The sequence below is a fragment of the Berghia stephanieae genome, chromosome 1 (assembly GCF_034508935.2).
Source record: "Berghia stephanieae isolate SIO BIC M18660-M18661 chromosome 1, UCSD_Bste_1.3, whole genome shotgun sequence".
In the NCBI taxonomy this organism is placed as follows: Eukaryota; Metazoa; Mollusca; class Gastropoda; order Nudibranchia; family Aeolidiidae; genus Berghia; species Berghia stephanieae.
The window spans coordinates 120,306,408-120,330,969 of record NC_088360.1 but is presented as its reverse complement, the minus strand read 5'-3'; the positions used below and the strand labels follow the sequence as shown (position 1 = coordinate 120,330,969).

General features: G+C 37.7%; 1 protein-coding gene across 1 annotated transcript in view; it reads right to left on the bottom strand.

Annotated features, from left to right (window-relative positions):
- LOC144962933 (patched domain-containing protein 3-like) overlaps positions 1–19,939 on the bottom strand; it is a 99,077-nt gene extending 79,138 nt beyond the window's left edge. Inside the window, exons 1-2 of the mRNA XM_078896343.1 lie at positions 19,836–19,939; positions 15,594–15,703 (exon numbers count right to left, since the gene is read on the bottom strand). The gene's annotated coding sequence lies outside the window, so the exon portion shown is untranslated. The remainder of the gene's footprint in view (positions 1–15,593; positions 15,704–19,835) is intronic.
- Positions 19,940–24,562: the final 4,623 nt, after the last annotated feature.

Below are 24,562 nucleotides of genomic sequence, written 5' to 3'. Positions count from 1 at the left end.
CTGTGGCGAGAAATATCCCAAAGTATATGGTCCTTTAACCGATGCTAAAAAATCGGCTTAACGTCACAAACAATTGTAGTGTTCAAGCCAATTCTCATTAACTGTGATTCAGGCCACTTGGGTTATTTCTCTTGAAATTCGGCTATAACTTGACTCGGTTATAACACGGATTTTAGGTTGGTCCCACCATCACTGTTATACCGAGGTTCCACTGTCGTAATGTTTACAATGGGCGGTCTCATTTTTGTATTGTCTAAATTGGTTTTAATAACATTATCAGCTTTGCAATGGTTCTGAACAGTGCAGTGACACATTTGTGAAGTTAGATATTATCTTAAGACGTCATGCCCCTGCGGATATTTCGTTATGATTTGGCAAATCAACGATCCATAGCCATTGTATCCAGGTCGTCATCGATATATGAGAAGGAAGATAACAGATGTCATTAGCAGGCCATTGACCCAAGATAACCGCAATCTTTTTGGATGATTGTCTGTTAGAACCAAAGTAAACCACCGATTGAAATCTCTTGGGGAAATCTTTGGAAGTTGCATTCAAACATCAAGGACATTATCGAAAACGGCGATTTTCTAGGACAAAGTAGATAAACGCCAATTCTTAAACTTAATTTTTTTTTCAGCACTGTAAACGGCGGCCTTGAATTGCGTTTCCATGACAGCAACATCATATAATGTATGTTGATAATTTGTATCAAAAACATTTTAAATCATCATTATTGTTTAAGTAATCCTTCAGAGCCATTAGAGTCCATGGAGTCGGAATTATTCCTGGTTTCTATAGCGTAAAACGGAAACTAGCAATTGTTTGCTACCCTTTGGATAGGACACTTGTCTATTACAAAGTATGCCACCAAATCTAACAGACCCAGCTACAAAACAGATCCCACGGGGAGGGGGTGTGGTCGGAAAAAATATCGAATTCACCCGGGATATAGCCCAGTCCCTTTGAGTTTGAAGCGAGTGCTCTACCGACTGAGCGATTGGGGCCCCTATCATTATTATTATCTTCATCACAATTATCGCCTGTGTCATCACCGTCATCATCAACTTCAACATAATTTTATCAAAAACAAATAAATGTCTGCATGCGGGAACCAGCAGTTGCAGATTGCTTATTAATCAATTGCCAAAGCGATTGTTTCAGAGCAGCTTGAGCTTTTATATATCCAATAAATATGCTCAAAGTACTCAAAGTCAAAGACAACAGCAACACTTAAAATGCACGAAGGAACTTCACATCTTACGGGGGGTATTAACATTTTATTTCGAAAGCAACAACACTGACCGATTAGGTACTCATTTTACACATGTGTACTGTGAGAAAATGTGAGTAAAAGAGCCTTTTCCAAGGAATCAATTTTGCGCCGTCATGAGCAGGACCCGACCAGGGCCTCTGAAGGCGAGTGTCACACCGCTAGATCACACATCCGCAACAGTTGAGAAATAAATCGTCAACTTAAACGCCAATTTATGTGCAGAATACAAACAAAAAGAAAACAACAAAATCGGGACTGAAGCTGATTGTCTGACATTGAAAAACAAAACAAAACAAACAAAAAACAAAAAATTCCAAAAATAAAGCATGTAGATCAAGACTACCTCTTACCACTCGTGAGTTCAGTTTCATCACTGCCAATTTTCTGTTTTCTTCTGGCACTATTCCAAGGAATTTTATTTTTATTAAACACGGAGAATTTAACGTTTTGTGCCAATATTGATGGATGCTCCGGATTTAGCCCAATTTATAGAAGTTGACGTCACTCAGCTCTTTGTTATTGTTTTAGCCAGTCATTTCTATGAGTGTTTCTCACTAAATTGTATTTTGTGTGTTGGTAAACGTCTACGTTATATCCGGCTGGCGAATGTTGTGAGTAAATGACTTAAGTGTACAGCCTTTATTAATATAATATATCAATATTGCGATTGGCGTTACACGTGTTCATTGTTGTTCTCTGGCAGCAAAGGAGGGGGCAAGTTCTCGTCAGGTTCAAACGAAGATTGTTAGTGTTAAGCTATTAGAATTAAGTGTTATCGCCACCTCTACACTTCTTGGCAAGGGCTATTTAATTAAGTTTTATCATCAAAAACATGAACAATTGACAAACGTAACAATGGTATTATTTACAACAAATAATCATATTTCTTAAACATTAACTAGATCTATAAACCATAAAAAATGAGTGGGGTCCAAGTTAGTGTTCAACAAAAATGTAACCTAATTTAAGGCAGGGAGAAAAACAAGGTAAAATGGGATGATGGATAAGTGGAGAGACTGGAAATCCAAGAGTGACCCCCTCAGCTCACACTCACAGTTCAAATGTTTCTTCCCATGTTACAGATGCGCTTGTAATATCCCACGGTTCTAAACACTAAAATGGGCGAGGGGTGGGCAAGTACTAGGAAAGAAGTGCCTGTTTATGTCATTTCAGCGCCGGTTATAGGAAGATGAAGAGAAGCAAAAGATAACAAAACTGATTATGCAAGAGAAAGGAAGACAGACAAGATAGTACAAACTAGTAAACCCAAGAGCAATCCATTTGTTTTGTTTTTGTGTTTAATGGATTTACGGGCCTTGCGACATATTAGGTCATATTAACGTCAGTAAAAGGGAAGAAAATGGAATAATTTTTTTTAATTTCTAGAATTACAATCAAAGCACACAAGAAAAGGTAAAACGTAGTTAATTGGTTTAAATAGGGAACAGGTAGGTGTAGATTCCAAGAGCATACGATCAATGTACTTAGATTGAGATCACTTAAAAGTCTCATCCCCACTAAAAGGAATACAATCGAACTTGTATATGGCGGTCACCATTGGGACCCCACAACAGTGGCCGTCTTAGACAGTTGGCCGGGATCCGATATTTCTAAGAGTTACATGTTCTATCAATTTTAAATGAAACCGATCCGAGTCCCAATTATATTTAATTGCATGCTTTTGATCCCACCTCTCTCTCTCTCTCTCTGATACACAAACACACACACACGCTCTCTATCTCTCTCTTCCTCCCTCTCTTTCCCTCTCTCCACACCCCTCTCTCTCTCTCTCTCTCTGATACACAAACACACACACACACACGCTCTCTATCTCTCTCTTCCTCCTTCCTCTCTTTCCCTTCCTCCACCCCCCCCCCCCCCTCTCTCTCTCTCTCTCTCTCTCTCATTCTCTTTAAAATTTGAATCACACCTATGCAGGTAGTCCTTCAGAGCTATAAGGCCAATGGTATCAGAGTTTATCCCAGTGTCTATTGTGTTTAAAGTTAAACGAATAATAGCAATTGTTTGCTACCCTTTGGATATGACATTCGACTATCGCAAACATATTTTCTTCCAGATCTAACAGAACCGGCTACCCAATCATTCCTGTGCAGACAGGGGGGGGGGGCAGAAAAAATATCGGCTTTATCCAGGATCGATCCGGTTTCCTTTACGTGCAAAACGAGTGCTCTACCAATGGGCTAGCAGGATTCCCAATCACACTTATGGCATGTCTAATTCCAATTGTGTATTTCGATGACCATCTCAGCTCAAAGTTGTTTGACTCGAATAAACGTCTAAATTTGACCTAAAATAGCCCTTGGTCTTTGATTTGCGCATTGACAAAAATGATTTTTGCAACACAGGTGTGTTATTTACCAACTCATTGTACTGCCTTGTCAGTTATCCAACGGGTATGATCGTCTGGACAAGCATATGGTAAACTTTCAATTGGGGATAGAGATACGATACCCAAGTCGGATTCTCATTTTGGAAAGTTATGTTTTTAAGGGTTTTACGGCGCTTGCTACACATTTAGGTTATATCAGCGCCAGTAAAAAGGAAGAAAATGGGATAGTAAAAAGTTCTAGAATTACAAATGAAGCACCCAAGAGAAAGTAAGACAAAGGGGAACTGGGAACAAATAGGGATCAGATGTAGATTCCAAGAGCACACCACCAATGTACTTAGTTTCAGATCACCAATTAGTCTCATCCGGACACAAGAACAAAATCCAACAAAGAAGAACACACTCAAATGCTTACATTATACATTAAAAATAACAAATATAATAATACATAACAGAAGCGGCGTGGCGTGTTGACGGCATATGGTGGTGCCGTGATTAGAGGAAGAAAAAAAAATTCTAAAACAGTGAACACGATTAAGAGGAGAGATTTTTTTGTTTGTTGCTTTAGGTCTCTTCCAACACAATTGAGGTTATATGAGAGACCGCTGAAACAAAAAAACAAGCAATCTAACAAAAATAGTACAAATGTCAATCAAAATCATAACCTAAAGATATCATAAGCTAAATTATAAATAACCAAGAACAAACAGGCAGAGGATTTACAGGAAAAAAAATATCCCCTGTCAAAAATACAATCACAAACCAAAGAAGCAGGATAGGCTAGTAAAGAGAAGAAGAAACGACATCACTATCGGATCGTACACCCATGCGAACATCAAAGGTATATGATTCAAGGGTGATGCTCCCATCCAACCACCCGCAAGAGGAGAGAGCACATGTTGAAAACTCTCTCTTTTTTTGGAAGGGTGGGGGGAGGGTCGATGGTTTCAACGAGTGGACAAAACTCACAAAAACAAATGATTCATGAAAACAACAAGCCACAACACTGAGATACAAGTCCCGTGTGAAAAGGTCTTTGTAATTATTCTTTGTCCACCATTTAAAGGATTGGGTTTGGTAGATAATGCAATCAATATGTGATAAATGTAAATCAAAAGAGAAATGAAGCCTATGACAGAAATTACTTACTTTTAGTACTTGTAAAGAAAATCTGCAAATCTTTTTATGATTTGTTTATTGAAATCTGGAATGGCATCTATTTCAGCTTTGTGAATTGACAGAATCATTAACGAATTTAACCGCTCCTGTTTCATTGAATTTCGCAAGAAATTTTTCACTCTTTTAAGGATGCTAAAACAACGTTCAGGAGGTCAAGAAATACGATGGAAGTGGTTAAGGTCACTATAGCCTATAGATGCCCATGATTTGTCAGTGTTTGTTGTATATGTAAAAAGTAGACAATAAAAACAAAAGAAACGGGTTTTTTTCTAAACTAACTGTGAGCCATTCATGTCTGTCATACCATGTCACTGAAAAAGAGCGTTTTCTACATTTTCACACCTGTGTTAATTCAAAATCAGTTGGTTGGTAAGGAACTAGTCTTTTTATTTCTAATTTGTCATCTTGTGTCAATCTCCCAAACGGTCGGTGAAGCAAAGAGTCAACTTGATTCATTGCAATTCAATGTTTAACAAAACAAAACTTCAAAGTATATCTCAATGGAAATCAGTGGAATACGATTAATGATTGCACAAATAAAAGGTAGATTCAGATCTTAAAGCATCACAAAGGGAAAATCACTCCACTTAAGTACTTAAGAAATCAAAAAAAAAACACACCAAAGTATAACGTGACAATCTTCGCTTTCTTTCTCTGACTGACACAAATACACACGCACAAACACACACACACACACACACACACACACACAAATAGACACTCATACACACGTAACCATCAACTCGGCACTACAAGCAAGAAAAATGTTGGTAAATCCTGTCACAAGTCGAGGGTTTTTCCGCTATTTGAGGATAGTATAATTCGACCCAGTTTCTCGCTCAATCAGCTGTAGCGATACTAATGGATAGAGCATTAACTGGAGCTTGGATTGCTTTGCACCACGGTGTTGATTCCGTCACTAATTCACGCAGTGATGTCACCAACACACAAGTCGGCGCAGTGCGTGATTCGGAATCTTGAACAGAGTGGAGACTAAAAAGGCAGTATGTTGTTGGCGAGTTGGCGAAAGACAGTGGAGATAAAATTTCTGTTTTATTTTTAATTAAATTATGCTGTTAATGATTTTTAAAAGATTGGTGTGGTGCCTGGCACCATTCGATCCAATGGCCCCACGCCACTGCATAACAGAGAGATGATTTACAAGGAAAAAAAATATCATCTCCCAAAACAATAACTATGCATTTGACTGTTTCCCTCCCAACCAGGACTGCGACCAGGGCCAGGAAAAAAAATCAAGTAATCTCATTCCAAGACAAAGACAAAAAGCATGTTGGAAAACAGATATAAGGGGATAGAAGACACAGTATGTACCTCCCTGCCCGCTATGGGAGGTCAGGATCCCCACCCAGTCATTTTGGAAATAAGACAACTTTAAAAAGAAGGACAATCAATTGAGCTGGCCATAAAATGTTTGTTTTCCGTTTTATTCTATTGATAGCCGTCTTGTTCAAATGGTCTTTACACGGTCTCCTGCCAACAACCTACAAAATATAGCTTTATAATTTTTAGATTTGCTAGTAATTCTGTGCTCGTTGGCAAAAATTTAACATGTGCTGTTTGGAAAAATTTTGACCCCAGTCCTTTTTTTTTTTAAAGAATAGATTTTCCAAACTTGACCAATGTTGTAAAGAAATTATTACCTCTGAGTAACATAATTTTCACAGTAACTTATTTTTCAAGAAAATGTGGCTCATCAGGTTCATGTTTGGGGTCACAGAACTGCAAAAACTAAGTCTTAACTAGTCATTCCTTTGAAGACAGATGATTTAATGGAACCAATAACATACTAAACCATAAAACAAAAGACGATACTAGATAACTCTAAGTATAATAATGCCATCCATAATTTGCTGTATACATTTGTTAAATGTGTGCACTCACCAATACAAAAGAGGACAACAGATATGAGCATTGCCAGTCATTGAAATAAAAGAGGCACATGTAAGCATTTAAATAAAATATTCACACGAATAAAATAATCTCTCTCTCTCTCTCTCTCTCTCTCTCTCTCTCTCTCTCTCTCTCTCTCTCTCTCTCTCTCTCTCTCTCTCTCTCTCTCTCTCTACATAAATATTTCTCATACAAGTACACATAGGAACACATACACACATACACAAACACACAGACCTGAGCGCATGGACACACGCACAAATACATGCACCCTTTTTAATTGCACATTATGAAAGTCATAAAATCCAATGGTATTTTTTGTCATCTCAACATTCTTAGATTATCAAGCTTCATAGCTTTGTAAATGCTAAGTCCTGATTGATTAAGGTTACCTACTAAATTTATTGTCTCCAATAGACTGAGATTGGTCTATATTTTTTTCACACGTGATGTATGTTTTTTGTGGGGTTCTATAATATACTCTCTCTCTCTCTCTCTCTCTCTCTCTATATATATATATATATATATATATATATATATATATATATATATATATATATATATATATAAGACCAAAACAGGGAGATGATTTACAAGGAAAGAAATATCATCTCCCAAAACGAATACTATACGCTTCCCTCTTAGCTAAGGACTCTGGCCAGAGCCAGGACAAAACCAAAAATCTCATTCCAAGACAAATGCAGAAAGCGACTTGGAAAAGGAAAACGGGTAAAGAAGGTTAGAAGACAAAGCGAGGGATGACCTTCCTGACCACCATGGGAAGGTGAAAGAATCAAACCCTTTAAAAGAAATTAGCAGAATGCTATATGGAATGTTTTGAAAGCCTGCATGCCATGTTTATTTCTTGTAGTACCTGTATATGGACAATTATCAATATGTTGGGTACCTGGACAAATGGAGAAAAAAAATCGTAAAATGGGCCCAAAATTCATTGTGATTTATTCGTCCCTAGAAATCTTATATTTTTAATGAAGACATCCTTTCATCTACATCACATGTTAGAACATTTTTGCTTCAATTCTTACACAGGTAAGGAGTTTTACACCACTAAGAAAGTTTGGAGTCATATCAATAGCCATTCAGATATAAGACATTACCTTAAGGACATTCAAGACACATGAAGTGAATAGTCGACATTGTGGATAAGAGGAAACAATAAGCCCCTACTACGTACTGGGTGCTACAATTTTTTTAATTGTTAGTTAAATTCAGATAGTTGTCTGGATAGCAGTCGCTGATATTATAAATCAAAGAGACTAAAATATCTGCATTGGCACAATTAACCCACACATAGTGGAAGATTTAATTTAAAAAGAGTAAATGTTGCATGATCACAGTAAATCTAACTAATAAAATAATGTAATACATGTTCTGATCAAATTTTCAACAACAACAGAATCAAAAATAAGGAGACATACTTCAGTGGTGCCCCCCCTCCCCCTTCCGTTTCAACTCTCTCCGGAAAAAAAAGGGTCAATGTAATAGAAGCCAACTTAATTATTTTACCTTACCAATTACATTTGCTTTCGTAGAGTGAGTTCCTATCCTACAGCATTAGCAAACAAATATAAGGGAGGGGGGGGGGGGGGGGGGGGGGAATCAGAATCATAGTTGAAGTTATCAAATTTATGTACATCTTAAGAGAAAATAATCTCAATTTCTAAATCAGACTAGATTACTAACATTTGTACATCCTCTATGTTCCGACCATCAGATATGGTGTAAATTGAACAATTTGAAGACCTACAACTACAACTACCACTACAAAGCTTTTGGACAACAAACACGAGCATTGCACATAATGATTCCTTTATAAAGGGATATGGATGAGTTGAATTATATATAAATATAAGTATATCAGTTGACCAGGAAAAAAGGGTTATTGATGAAAAGGCTAGATAGCCTAAGTATTGTCAAGACTCAAGCTAAATCAAATATCTACATCAGAAAGTGTAACCTGTCAGACAAAAATCGAAAATATAAGAAATAGATATTACAGAGACGCCAATTTTCAATTTGACTCACAGGAATTTCAGACACCACTCGGAGGAATTTCAATGCCGAAAGAGGAATTTCCGCACACACAAAAAAGGAATTGGGATGATATTTGGTATTGTGTTTACATATTGTATAGATCTAAATAGATAACTGATTACAAATATTTTCTGATATATGAACACATTGTCAAATACAACCCCAAAGTTTCCTTATTTCAAGTGAAGAAAAGCTCCAAAACATAATGATGGTAGTGAGGATGATGTTGTGTTGGTGGTAGTAGTAGTAGTAGTAGTAGTAGTAGTAGTAGTAGTAGTAGTAGTAGTAGTAGTAGTAGTAGTAGTAGTAGTAGTAGTAGTAGTAGTAGTAATAGTAGTAGTCGTGGCGATGATGATGATGTCATAATGGCTGTAGTAGTAGTAGTAGTAGGAGTAGTAGTAGTAGTAGTAGTAGTAGTAGTAGTAGTAGTAGTGGTGGTAGTGATGATGATGTGGTGGTGGTGGTGGTGGTGGTGGTGACTGTGGTTGTAGTAGTGGCAGTGGTCATAGTAGTAGTGATGATGTGGTGTGGGTGGTTGTAGTCGGAAAATACCAAAAGAGCGGAGATAGTCATTTTGCCAGCATACCAAAAGAGCGGAGGGTTACTGTAAACTCTTTAAAAAAACCAGTGGGGTTTGAAAAGTTCGTAGCTGTTTCAGGATCATTGCTTAGTACTTACGATCTTTCTTAATTGTCGGGGAGTGTGCTTGAAAAATATGTAGTGATTTAGAAGCATGTGAGTTTATAAGTGTGTGAGTTTAGTGTGTTTCTCGTCCGTGTGCTTGAAAAACATGTACCGAGTAAGAAACGTGTGAGTTGATTTAGTGTGTTTTTATTTTGATAATTTCGGGATTCTTGTCCGTGCTTATTGTAGGCATAACATAGCCTATCATTGTTAGAGACACCGCGAGGTTATTTAGTGTGTGTGTGTGTAGTTTGATTTCCAAACTCTATATTATAAGATAATTTCGGGCTTCCATTCTTTCTTCAACTCATCTGTATGGACACGTTAAAAATATCAAAGACCCAAAAAGGAGCTGACTGCGTTGTCCTAAATAACTACACTTATCGGTTGGACTATGCTACAAGTCATGGGGACAAGTACTGGCGATGCACAGTTAAAGGCTGCAAATCAAGAGTAAAGACAGACGGACAAGTAACCACAACGCTGACAGCTGTAACAAATCACAATCATGACAGAGACTACAGAACTACAGAAAAGACGATACTTCGAGCTGCTGTAAAACGTCGGGCCGAAGCTGATGTGTCAGAAAGACCAGCAAAAATCATGAAATCAGAACTTCTCCAAATGGAAGAGGCGAACCTGGTTCATAAAGACATCATCAACGTAAGAAGATCTATCTACAGGCAGAGACGAAAACAATTGCCAAAACTGCCGAAAACACGAGAGGACGTCCACAGAATACTGAACAACGACTTTCATCCAACCACATCAAAAGGTGAAAAGTTTGTCCTGCATAATGATGATGGCACCGGAATAATCATTTTCTCAACAGACAGCAACTTGAAAGAGCTGTGTTCAGCACATGTGGAAGAGCTATTTGTTGACGGAACTTTCAAGTCTTGTCCTCCCCAGTTCAGTCAGATCTACTCCATCCACTGTCTGAGTAATGGCATCTACTGCCCACTTGTATTTTGCTTGCTACCATCAAAAACTCAAGAAACCTACAAAAACATGTGGAAAGCAATCCTATCCCTGTGCCGTGAGAGATCACTTTCTCTCCAGTGTAGACAGTTTTCCATGGACTTTGAGAAAGCAGCCATGACCGCGCTTAAAACGTTGATTCCAGACGTCATTGTAAAAGCGTGCAACTTCCATCTGGGACAGGCTCTTCACAGGAAAATCCAGCAGCTGGGACTCGGAAATGAGTTTCAAACAAAAAATGAGGTTGGCAAGTGGCTGACCTACACTTTTGGACTTTCGTCTTTGGATCCGTCGGAGGTTGAGGACAGTTTCGCCATGGACCTCATGAGTTGCCAACCAGACGACACCAAGTTGATCCACTACTCCGATTATCTGCTACAAACATACATACTACCTTCAAGTCCTTTTCCACCTCCACTGTGGGCCTCTGTTCCCAAAGGCCAGAAAAGAACGAACAACGCAGCAGAGTCTTTCCACTCGATGCTGAACAAGGAGTTCTATGCCCCCCACCCGAACGTGTTCTTGCTCACTGACGCCCTAATCAAATTCCAGGCCACGACATATATCAAGATGAGATCAAAAGCAGAATCGAAAAAACAGCCCAAAGACCAGAAAGTTGCACAGCTCGTTAGTGAGAAAAAAACAGGCCAAAGATCCAGATTTGAGTTTGTGAAGGCAATGAGTTTTATCAACAGACCCTTGTAAATAGTTTCCCTTGCAAGATTTTACCAATTTTTAACCTACACTCAGCTCAAATAAAAATCCTAATGCAGCCTCACAGCGGTAAAAGATATCGTTGTGTGTTGGTCCCAAGCCCATAAAATGCAGAGGGGGATTTTTCCACACACTAGGCAAACAAATAACAATAAATAAAAATAAGGTTTACAGTAATCTTGTACATTTCTTTGATATCGGGCGCCGCACCTGTGCCCACTCCCTCCGCTCTTTTGGTACGTGTTTTTCCGCTCTTATGGTATGCCTCTCCGCTCTTTTGGTTGACACCCGTTGTAGTAGTAGTGATGATGTAGTGGTAGTGGTTGTAGTAGTAATGACGATGTGGTGGTGGTGGTTGTAGTAGTAGTGGTAGTGATGATGATGTGGTGGTGGTGGTTGTAGTAGTAGTGATAATGATGTGGCGGTGGTGGTTGAAGTAGTAGTGGTGATGATGATGATGTCATAATGGCTTGTAGTAGTAGTAGTAGTAGTAGTAGTAGTAGTAGTAGTAGTAGTAGTAGTAGTGGGTAGTGATGATGATGTGGTGGTGGTGGTGTGTGGTGACTGTGGTTGTAGTAGTGGCAGTGGTTATGTAGTAGTGATGATGTGGTGTGGGTGGTTTAGTAGTAGTATGATGTAGTGGTAGTGGTTGTAGTAGTAATGACGATGTGGTGGTGGTGGTTGTAGTAGTAGTGGTAGTGATGATGATGTGGTGGTGGTGGTTGTAGTAGTAGTGATAATGATGTGGCGGTGGTGGTTGAAGTAGTAGTGGCAGTGATGATGTGGTGGTGGTGGTGATTGTAGTAGTTGTGGTCGTAATGAAGATGCAATGGTGGTGGTTCTAGTGTATGTGTGTGTTAGAGAGAGGAGGGAGAGGAGAGGAGAGAGAGAAGAGAGAAGAGAGAGAGTGAGAAGAGAGGAGAGAGAGTGAGTGACTAAGAGGAGTGCAATCATCAAGTGATAATTAGAGCAACACGAACTTTAAATCTAACGAGGCTAAAGTTTGAGGTCAAAGTATTTGTTATTAGCTATTATTGGCAAGTGCAGGAAGGTGAACATAAAAATTAATCCAGTGAGCGCAATTTATTGATTTGTGTATGGGCGGTGTGTATGTGTGTGGTGTATTTGTGTGAAGGTAGAGAGAGAGAGTAGATAGAGAGAGAGAGAGAGAGAGAGAGAGAGAGAGAGAGAGAGAGAGAGAGAGAGAGAGAGAGGAGAGAGAGAAGAGAGAGAGAGAAGAGAGAGAGAGAGAGGAGAGATGAGATGAGAAGATAGAGAGAGAGAGAGAGAGAGAGAGAAGAGAGAGAGAGAGAGAGAGAGAGAGAGGGAGAGAGAGAGAGAGAGAGAGAGTGGTGAGAGGATTTGAGCTAAATTTGTTTAAAGAGTTTTTGCGGCGCTTGCAACACTGGTTGCAGTAGTAGTGGTGGTGGTAGGGGTGGCGTTGTGGTGATTGTAATAGTAGTTGCGGGGATGGTGATATGATGGTGGTGGTAGAGATGATGAAGTAATAATGGTTGTAGTTTCGTGGCATGGATGGTGATGTGGTGGTTGTTGCAGTAGTGGTAGTAGGGATGGTGATGTGATTGTAGTAGTAGTGGTAGTGATGGTTGTAGTAGTAGTGATGATGATGAGGGTGTGTGTATATGGTGGTTGTAGTGTAGTAGTGCAGTGGTGATGATGCGTGTGGTGGTGGTTGTTGTTGGAGTGTGTAGTGAGGGTGGATAGTGGTGGTGGTGGTGAGTTGTAGTAGTAATGGTACGTGCTGATAGTGTGTGGTGGTGGTGGTTGTAGAATGTAGTGGTAATGAAGATGATGTTGTGGTGGCGGTTGTATTAGTAGTGACTGGACGGGACGGGGGGGCGGGGGGGGGGGGGGGGGGGGTATCCTTGGAACAATTAAACATCACCAGAATTCAACGGAAGTTGCCCGTAACCCGGAATTTTTTGCTTCAGACCGGATTGTTTTTCCGGTGAAACCGGAGTTTTGGCATCACTGGATATTATCATTGCCATAGGCAGCAAGTCGCTAATTCACCCTCTAAGAACTTTTCCTGTTACACTTAACAGAGAAACAAACCCTAAAACAGAAGTCGCGACAAGTTAATTTACCATCCCGCCGCAAAATAAAATCTAAGGTTTTCTAATTTTAAAACACACAGAACCTGATGAAAAGTGTGAGAATAATAATAATAATAATAATAATAATAATAATAATTAATAATAATCTAATAATAATAATAATAATTATATAATATAATAATATATAATAATAATAATAATAATATATAATTTAATAGATCTTTATTGTCCATAAATATGGCAATTTGTCATGAAAGTGATCTACAAAAACACAAAGAAGTAATTTGTTTAAAATAGACATCTAAAATTTAAAAATGCATAGGTTCTAGATTGAGGCTCTGGCATCTGAAGTCACTAAAATCTCCACGTTGTTTTGTTGTTTTTAAGGGTTTTACGGCGCTTGCAACACATTTAGGTTATATCAGCGCCAGTAAAAAGGAAGAAAATGGGATAGTAAAACGTTCTAGAATTACAATTAAAGCACCAAAGAGAAAGTCAGACAAAGGGGAACTGGGAACAAATAGGGATCAGCAGATGTAGATTCCAAGAGCATACCACCAATGTACTTAATTTGAGATCACCTAAAAGTCTCATCCAGACACAAGCACAGGTCCCAACTAAGAAGAATACACTCAAATGTTTACCAATCATATAATATAATATGCAAACTAAACATAATACAACGCATAACAGAGAGATGATTTACAAGGAAAAAAATATCATCTCCCAAAACAATAACTATGCATTTGACTGTTTCCCTCCCAGCCAGGACTCCGGAAAGGGCCAGGACAAAACCAAGTAACCTCATTCCAAGACAAAGACAGAAAGCATGTTGGAAAACAGATATAAGGAGATAGAAGACACAGTATGTACCTCCCTGCCCGCTATGGGAGGTCAGAATCCCCACCCACTCCACGTTTAGTTGACATGTTAAAATCATATCAGATTAATCATAAAATTTTAGTTAGATATTCCTGTTTCCCAATTAAATTGATACTTATTTGAATTACTACTCTTAACTGGTCGTCTGATGAAAAGAAAAACTATATAATGCATGTGATGACAGGCAGGTTATGACTTAGGGGTTGACAAAGGGTAAAAGTAAGACACTTTTGGAGTGAACAAAAACAAATCCACTTCGAGAGAATCAAAGAAGACTTTTTAAGTCGCCTATTATTTACCAAGTCCAAAGTGAATATTACATTAATACTGATAGACTACTAAGCAACCATAGCAGCGGTAAATTATTTGTTTGAATTTTAAAATCAAATAGAAAGGAAACACTATTTAATTTATGATCTGTGGAGCATCACCAATTATAAGTTATTTATTTTAAAAAATGCAAAGATACAAACACTAGGAACTAATAAAATACCAATAAATCCTTGTAAATCTTTGACACCTCATACCTCGACAATCAGAACATAAATTCTACTCTTTTTATAGAATGTGAATCGGTATATCATTTTTTACAATATCTTCATACAGAAAATTGTAAAATACAGTCTTTCAAACTAAAATCACATTTTGACTTTTGACAAAATGACAACTAAATGTCACAGTGGCAGTGGTTTGGTTGATAAATAGAGCTTTAAGATTGAAAATTTCAATCTTGAATCTTTTTACTCATTTCATTGAATAAAAACTTTGTGGAACTGTTCAAAAAATGTCTCATTATTTTTAAGATATGGCAATGGGCACAATGATTTCTACATAGGTGCTTGGTACTTGGTCACCTGATAAATCAGAGCTCTTTTGTCTTATAGGAAACAACTCCCTTAAGGCATCGGGAACAATTTAAATTTTGATATTCATTCCCCTTCCTCCAATCCTACTGATGGAATATCACACACACACACACACACACACACACACACACACACACACACACACACACACAAATACAACATTTTATTCTGACTTGTTATTTACTGTTTTGTTCAGTTCATTACTCAGGTTTGTTTCTAATTTGATTTCAGGATTTAAGGGGCGGTTTGGGTCTAATTATTTGGAAAATCCTTCAAAAAATTGATTTTGAGATTTTGGTGGAAAACGACATTTTATTATCTTAGAAATAATATTACTGAAGTTCAACTTCTTAAAATAAACTATAAAGGCAAAATAACCACAGTTAAAAAGGGTACTACAGGTAGTAAGAAAAGTGTGAAAAACGGAAAGCTATTTTGCTATTTTCTCAATATGTCATTTTTCTAAGGGTATGGGATACTTTGTCAAACGTTTCTCAGAATCTACTCAATGAAATTGTGATCCAAATTATAAATTTTTAACATCAATTTTGTCATAACATTTTGATTTTCAACTTTGTAATGTTCTTATAAAAATTCCATAAGCTAAAGCAACTCACAATGGCTCCTCTCATTACACCACAATCAAGGAAGGAGTTGGCAGACGTCGACAGGAGCCGTTGTCCACAACAAAAGCAGTATGCAGATGGGACAGGGACATCGTCTACTTCTAAAAAAAAAATCACACAAAAAAAGGGTTTTGAGAAACTTAATTGCTTTGCTTTTCTCTGTCAATCCATATTTCAATCAAAAGACATTTATTTCTACTTGAAAAATTTTCAAGCTTAATTCAATCTCAACAGCAGTGTGCCAAATTCTGGCCTCAAGATTTCATTGAAAATCTTTGCCATTTATGAAAAAAAGAAGGAAAATTGCAAAGAGACAGCTGACCGGCAACGTGCTCAAGAGCACAAGCCACGATGGATGATGATGAATGTGATCATTGTTTATCATTTTATTTTTGTATGGAATTACTAGTTTAGTGTTCATGCTTTTCGCTTTTCATCTGATCAAGATAAAATTTAAAACAGACTTAATTCAATGGATAAGAAGATAAAGACGATTCACAGTTCTGACAGAAAGTTCAACCTTTTAGTGTTTTTGTGGGCCAAAACTTTCAAATGCAGGCAAGCAAATGAATGCATTGGGATAGATTTTCAAGTTGGAATGTGTTAAGGCCCCCCTTCAATAATTGGGAGATTAAATCAACATCACAAGGAACCAGACATTGTTAAGGAGGACCAAACAACAGGTCAGCCAAGGGTGACATCTGCAGCATAAAACCATAATGCTAACCAATTGTCATGACCCTTTGGATACTGATAACTATCCTTGGAAAAGAGGATCCAATTCGCCAATGTCCTAGTGGAGCAAAATTAAGAGACGGAATAACTCTCCTCATCCATTAGGACTGCCAGGACCGAGGCAAATCTTTGTCATCTGAAAAAATAATGGAGATCTCCGCTTTTTCTGATGAAAATCAATTCAATTTATTGTAAGCTAATCATCAACAGTGAGTGAGTCTGGCATAGCACTATGGAAAATGATGATGATATATGCAGCGCTCAACATTAAGAGATAGGCAGGAAAAATAGCACTTGCAGATAGGCAGGAAAAATAGCACTTGCATATAATGGAATGGTACAGACATAAATCAATAAATTCTTCCAAAGACAAAGACTTTGAACTAGTGTGAGAGGATGGGAGCAAGCCTCTATCATCACCCTTGGAAGACCCCCCTCCCCAATCCCCCCTCATGTCAGAGTGAGCACGGAACAATCAATTTTATTCATTCATATCATGAACTGTACCAAAGGATAAATAACAGAAATTACTAATTAATTTCATTCATTCTTGTTATGGCTTAACTCACAGTGGATGAATGTTTTGCAACTGAACATGACCCCAAAGACAACCCCACAATGTCGACTTCAACACAAGAAGTAGAAGACGAATCTGGGGAGTCCCTGGGGCCGTTTTCATGAACGCTAACTAGATTTAGTAATTTACTAGTATAGTAAATGACTTGCTAGTCTTCAGCCTAAGCGGAGCAAGTGACTAAAAAAAATCGGATTTCATGAGCATATTTCAGTCTCTGACTAGCTGAGCTTTATAATTTATACTAGAAATGGACGTGGCAAGTCCTGACCTAGCCCTAGACTCCATGGGTTGTTTTGTGCTACGGTTTTGTTTTTCCGATGCAAAAGATTTAATCAGTATCAGCGCCACATCCACTTTTGCTTTGTTTAGCTTCTATTTCCTTTTGAAATTTATTCTCTGCTAAATGGAGTTGAACAAGAGGAAAACTAATTTTTCGAATTCCGAGACATACGCGCTCTTGGATGAAATTGTTTTGGAAAAGAATACAATAATGACAAGGCTGCAACACTCTGTGACAGTATGGAAAAAAAAAGAAGTACATCTATTTTTTTTCTTTGTCACTAATGAAATGCTTTCCTACTATGAATATTTTAAAGCTTCATAATAACCGACATGGCACCCATATTTACCAATAAACAATGTAAATAGATGTACTGTAGTGAGGAGAATAGGCAATAAATTTCACCCCTTCCCCTCAGGCCCCTACTAAGTTGGGATTTGTTGTCTTGTAGTAGGACACTTGCCTTTCTCTGAGAGGTTCAAAGTCAAGTAACTGGAAAAGGCTCTTTAATGAGTAATTGGCCATTAAAAGCAATGTGTCTGTCAGGGAAAATTTGTGATATTGCTGTGTTGCTATTGGCTTGGAGCCCCTAAAAGAGTTTTGAGCATGTTTACTAGTACACAATCTAACATTTGTGTTCTCTGCGAAATGGAGTTGAACAAGAGGAAAACACCTTTTTCGAATTCCAAAACATTAGCGCTCTTGGAGGAAATTCTCATAGAAAAAAATACCATAATGTCAAGGCTGCAGCACTCTGTGACAGTGCGAAAAAAAAAGAGAAGTACATCTTTTTTTTTGTCACTAATGAAATGAAATAAAAATACTGCAGTGTCACTGGGCATCTGTAGGATGTAGGTCCCTGCCACAATCTTGCTTTGCATTTGTATATCTCTAGACTACTTTTTTGTGTGTGTGACTATCTACTGTCTATTTCACTGCTCTGCTATTTGACCCACCCTTTTACTATTTGGCAAGAACAGGCAAGGTAGCCACCTGGTCTCAGGAGAAAAAAATAAATGTAAGACAGCTCCAAGAATGTCTCTTCAAGAATTGTGAAAACAATACACTTGCTCACGAACTAGGAACTTGGATGCAAAACCAATTTGGGCTTCTACAAACATCATTCCTCTTAACAGTCTCAACTTTCTTCGATCCCCAATTTTAAAAATTACCTACAGATGAGTATGCGCTGAAAAAAGCAGAGGAAAGACTAACATCAACACTTTGGGCAAAGTTTGCAACCGAACATGACCCCAAAGACAACCCCACAATGTCGACTTCAACACAAGAAGTAGAAGACGAATCTGGGGAATCCCTGGGACCGTTTTCATGAACGCTAACTAGATTTAGTAATTTACTAGTATAGTAAATGACTTGCTAGTCTTAAGCCTGTTTTGCAACTGAACATGACCCAAAAGACAACCTGACAATGTCGACTTCAACACAAGAAGTAGAAGACGAGTCTGGGGAGTCCCGAGGGCCATTTTCATGAACGCTGACTAGATTTAGTAAATTACTAGTCTAGTAAATGAATTGCTATTATTAAGCCTAAGCAGAGCAAGTGACTAATAAAAAATCGGATTTAATGAGCATATTTTAGTCTCCGACTAGCTGGGCTTTATACTAGAAATGGGCGAGGGAAGTCCTGACCTAGCCCTAGACTCCATCGGTTGTTTTGAGCTGCTGTTTTGTTTTTCCGATGCAAAAGATTTCATCAGCACCATATCCGCTTTTGTTTCGTTTAGCTTCTATTTCCTTTTGAAATTTATTCTCGGTGAAATGGAGTTGAGCAAGAGGAAACTAAATTTTTCAAATTCCAAGACAATAGCTCTCTTGGAGGAAATTCTCTTAGAAAAGAATACAATAATGGCATGACTGCAGCACTCCGTGACAGTGCGAAAAAAAATGGGGTCATGGTGATTACTCTCGTCCAGTCAGCCATTACTTTTTTCTTCATCACCATTCCTGACTCCACCAGATATGATTACTTTTGCGATTACTGGGACCCTGCAGATCTACAACAATGTGACTCCATTAATCATGATTACTTAGGAATTGTGATCCATCACAGATTTACTTCTAGCAGCTTAGTATAACTTTTAAAATCATCCCAACAGCACTACTCTAAGGTTCCGTGGGATATAATTGGCTAGTAAACACGGAATTGTGTATTGTATGACCCTGACTGCAAAACTATGACTCATTCCAAAGTAAAAAGAAATACCAAAGCCTCAACTATAGGAGAAGGAATAGACAATAAGGATGGACCAATCTGGAAGCTCAAGGGACATCCTCATACCCAATAATTAATTCTTTTTTTTTATTATTTCTCCACACACCAGCTGATATATGTGTATCTCAATATGATTCTTAATTTATTACAAAATATACTTGTAGACAGGGCTGGTGAGTCGGAGTCGGAGTCGGAGTCGGTAGGAGTCGGTTGTTTGAGGGTGGAGTCGGAGTCGGTTTTAGAAGTCCCGACTCCGACTCCTTACCACTTTCAGACATTGCATTTTTTATATCATTCAATGTGTAATATTTTAGATACTAGATATAGATAGTATCCAGGCCTATAGAATTTGAAAAAAATTACATTGGTATTAGCTAAAGGTGAACTATGCTTCCAAAACTCCCTTACCTTCATGCTCTCGTGCTGTACATTTAAGTTGGCATCAATGCAATCACCCCGTACCTGACTAGAGGGAGGGGTGGGGATGCTGACTCTTCAATGTTAAAGTTAGGCTATTAGAAAGTGGGATAACCTTAAGACGATAAAAAGTGACTTTATTTTAGTATAAATGGTTTCAGTTTCAATATTGTCTTAATTTCACTTTTCCTCTTTGTGTTGGTCTTAATGACAGTTTTATTCATATCTTAGTTTCAGTTTCCTTTTTGTCTAGTTTCAGTTCCCTTTTTGTCCTAGTTTCAGTTTCTTTTTTGTTCTAGTTTCAGGTTCAGTTTGAATACTAGTTTCAGTTTCATTACGTCCTCAGTTTCACTTTCACTTTAATCACTTGTTCATGTGTCTGTCCAGTTTGAAAAAGTAATACAAGTGGTTAACTGTGTTCCATCTTCAATTTTGATTTTTCCTAAAACCTACTGGCCCAGGAGTTTGTTTTAGAGCAAAATACCGATTTTCTTTTGATCTTGTTCCTTGTGACATAAGTGTTTTATGTGATTCATTGTTGTTTGATAGTTTTGGGACTTAGCCATTGTTCTGGTGGAATAGAATATACAGACTTATTTTTGTAAGCATTTATTTTTTTCATTAGGGCGAAAAGAGGCCCTAGCAGCAAATCAGCTGCTTTTGAATATTTTACGATCTCTTCAGATGGAAAATTTTACTTATGTCAGTGTCAAATTGGTGAAAATGATGATGAAATATGTAATGCAAAAATAAGCGCCTACACAGGGAATGATAGCAAAAGTACCCCTACCAGAGCAGGAAATCTAAAACGTCATTTACAAAGACTGCATCCAGAAGTGCATACCAGAGTGAGCGAAAAAGACTTGCAAGACAAACCTCCTGGAAAAAAGATAGCAAACTTCAATCAACAACAGCCATCTACATCAAGGATAACTGAACATTTTGTTAGTAATAAAGTTACTGTCACAATGACCATCAACAATTCAAAAACAGTATAATTGATATGGTTGTGAAACACAGTCTTCCATTGTATTTTTTCAACCAAGCGGCCTTCATTTCGTTGAATGGTGAGATGGCAAAAAAACTTGGGGTGTGTTTAGAAAGGAGAAGTGTCAGAAACTATGTTCTCACAAAAGCTGCTGATGAAAAAGAACGATTAAGGATTCTTTTAAAGGATCGCTTTGTGTTCTTGAAAATGGATGCTTGTACAAGACATCGAGTGAATTATTTTGCTATTGATGCCCGATTTGTCAATGATGATGGGGAGCCATGTACGCAGACACTCGCAGTGAGAGACACTTATGCAGATCACACAAGTGAATTTATGCAGAAATTGGTGGAACAGGTGATGGCAGAGTTTGGCATTGACAAGGACCAAGTGCTGATTATTGTCACCGATAATGCATCCAACATGGTGTCAATGATGGGACGAATCAACGCAAAAAGAGACCTGGGTGAGGATGATGACACAGATGATGATCCCAACACATTTGTGGTGAGTAAATTAATATCAACTCTTGATTATTTCCATTGAAGAAACTACTCTTGTCAAAACCCCAAAAAATTATTGTATATTATTTTTTTAATAATTATATTTGTATATTTAATATATACTATAGATATAAAGTTGAATTGATTGTGATTGGCAATCAATGTACTACACTTAGGATATATGTATCGATGATAACCTTAGTCATGAGAAGTTGAAAAATTGAATGACTTCATACAAATTTGATAAGAAAAGAGAATACATTTTATAATTTGAGCTAAAATTTATTGGTAAATTATTGAAATTAAAATGATATGCATAGATTTAATGATGGTTCTATCTAATGGACTCAATGTATGGTTAGCCTTTTAAGCTCAGACATGAGATCTTTACAGAATTCTTAAACCACTTCAAATTACTTGTTGTTACAGATTGACGACCAAACAGACGAAGAGATGAACGAACTGAGTCAGATAATTGATGCAGCATATTTTCCAATTCAACACATGCGGTGCGCTGTTCACACCTTGCAACTAGCCATACGGGATGGATTGAAAAATCAACATGAAAGCACCTTCATTGCAAAAGTGAGAAAAGTTGACACTGCAGCTCGGACTCCCCAAGGTAAGATTAAATGAATTATGAATTTCTTTCAAGAACGGAGCAATTAGGACAACTTACTGAGACAGTCACATTTTCCCAATACCGGCCAACAGGCATCATTTTAAATTTTAAATTATATCATGGGTATGATAACCTCTCACCGCCGGCCAGACTTGAACCCCAGAGCAACAATCGATGCGCTCTAGCAACTACAAATTGAGCCGTTGGGGATGGTTATGAGGAATACTTGCATTGTTTTAAATTTAAGATTTCTGTATCGGATCAAAATCAAGAAATTCATTTGAAAGGTAGTGGATGGATATCTTAAACAATTTTAATGATGTTAGCAGTATGTAATATATATTCGTATAATGGTCATTAAGATCATTTTATCGCGCTGTACTGTAAATAGTAAATATACATACTATACATAAATTTGACATACCAGCCGGTAGCTGAATCAAATCACCTAGAACCAAATGTCATTAGATTCATGTAATTTTTCATAAAACCAGATTAGTATCTGCCACAACTTGCTCAGGCTACACCCCTCAATTTATGACAAACGAGTAGGGTTTCATAAATTTCTTATTAGTCTAGCATGAAAACGGAATAAAAAAAATAATAGTTTAACGGTCTGCATTTTTCTTGACCAATTTTCAGATTGATGCTATCCTGAAAAGGCGTGCTGGCAAAGGAGCCATCATTGATCAGGCTACAAGATGGGGCAGCACATACCTAATGGTGGAGAGGCTTCTTGAGCTCAAGAGCTACATCCAAGATTTGGCAAATGAAGATCTTACACTTCGCGATAATCAGTGGGACGAACTCCTTGAGTTGAAGGCAACTTTGCTGTTTCCTTACTGTGTAACAAAAAAGTTGCAAAGTGAGCACCTTACGCCAGCAACTTTTTTCAAGGAATGGAAAGGACTTGTCTTCCAATTATCAAACAGAGGAGGACTGATTGCAGAAGGAATCGGTCAATCCATGAAGCGTCGGGAGACAGTTTTACTGTCTTGCCCACTGATTCTGGCAGGAATATACGTCGACCCTAACACTCCGCTTCTTCTAACTCCTGAGAAAAAAGAAGAGGCCCGACAACAGATGGTGCAAATGGCCACTAGACTCGACACAAGACGAGAAGAAAGTCAACGCATCAACGAATGTTTGTCGGTGTCAGATGGCCCTTCTACGTCGTACTCATCTACAACAATCAACCTTGCAATAGACTCCGGTGCTAAAGAATTTGAAGATTTTCTGGACCAGATTGAGGACAGACCAACACAACAGAATCTCCTTCCTCATCAATCTGAGATAGAAAAAAGAAGGAAAAAATTTGAGGATGGTCTGAAGGGCTTGGAATCCATCAACCGATCCATGAAATTATCGTTCGAAGAAGCCCTTGCTCTTTATACTGAAGACGTTGCCATCGTAGCTCATTTGGTTTCTGCAATGCCAACGACCCAAGTGAGCGTCGAACGACTCTTCAGCTCCCTTCGGATAATCAAATCTGACTTGAGAGCATCCATGAAGGAGGACTTGATTGAAGCTATTCATTTTTTGAGAGTTAGGGATTGATTTAGTGAAGTTTTTAAATGTACTTTCATCAATCTAGTCAAAGACACAGCTATTTTATGCTTATTATTGCATTACTGCTTTTATTCCAAATTCTGAATGTGTGTATGAGAACAGTTTGATCACTGTCATAAACTTAATTAACGGTATCATTTCAAACTTTACTTTATCTTGTCACCAAATCACAAATTTCGTCTTTTTTTAAACAAACTGATACATCACTTAGTTAAGTGAACAATTATCTTTCTTTAAAAAAAGTATTTTAATGGTTTAAGTTTCAGGAGGCAGAGTGGCCGTGTGGTAAGCTTGTTGGACTCTGGACTGTGAGATACTGGGTTCGAATCCTGACCGAAGCATATTTTGTTTCTTCCTTGAGCAAGAACATACTCCACTGGACCAAGGTGTAAATGGGTACCAGTACGACTGGGGAAAGTAATCTGCGGCAGACTAGCGTCCTGTCCAGGGGGTGAACAAATGTATGTTATCCGCTTCACGTTGGAATTAACATTTTTAAATTTCTATATCTGTAAATGTTCATGATTTATGAATGATTGTTCTATTCTTTTAAATGTTTCAATATTATTTTTAATTAATGACTTTATAATATTTCAGGAAAGGGGAATATTATATTTATAATTCACTTTGAAAAATTAAAACTAAAACTATTAAAACTATTACTATTAATTAAAACTTTTTCAAAACTAAAATTCACAAATAGTAATCTTTTTTGTGTGTTTGTTTTCATGGGAAAAGGGGATGTGTTTTATCTTTTAAATTTGATGATCATTAATCAATATTAATGTGTTTATTCGAAATGAGCTAATCAGTCTGTAGCCAAGAAATGATGAAGAGCTTGTACTTTTAATGATGCAATATCAAATATGAAGCGGCTTGTATTGTTATAATATATACTGGGGAAAAGCTAAAAGTAGCTGCGAGTGTTGGTTGCATATTATTACCTATTAATACTATGCTTGAGGAGTCGGAGTCTGAGTCGGGAGTCGGAGTCGGTTTCAAGGCTGGAGTCGGAGTCGGAGTCGGTTTAAAAATA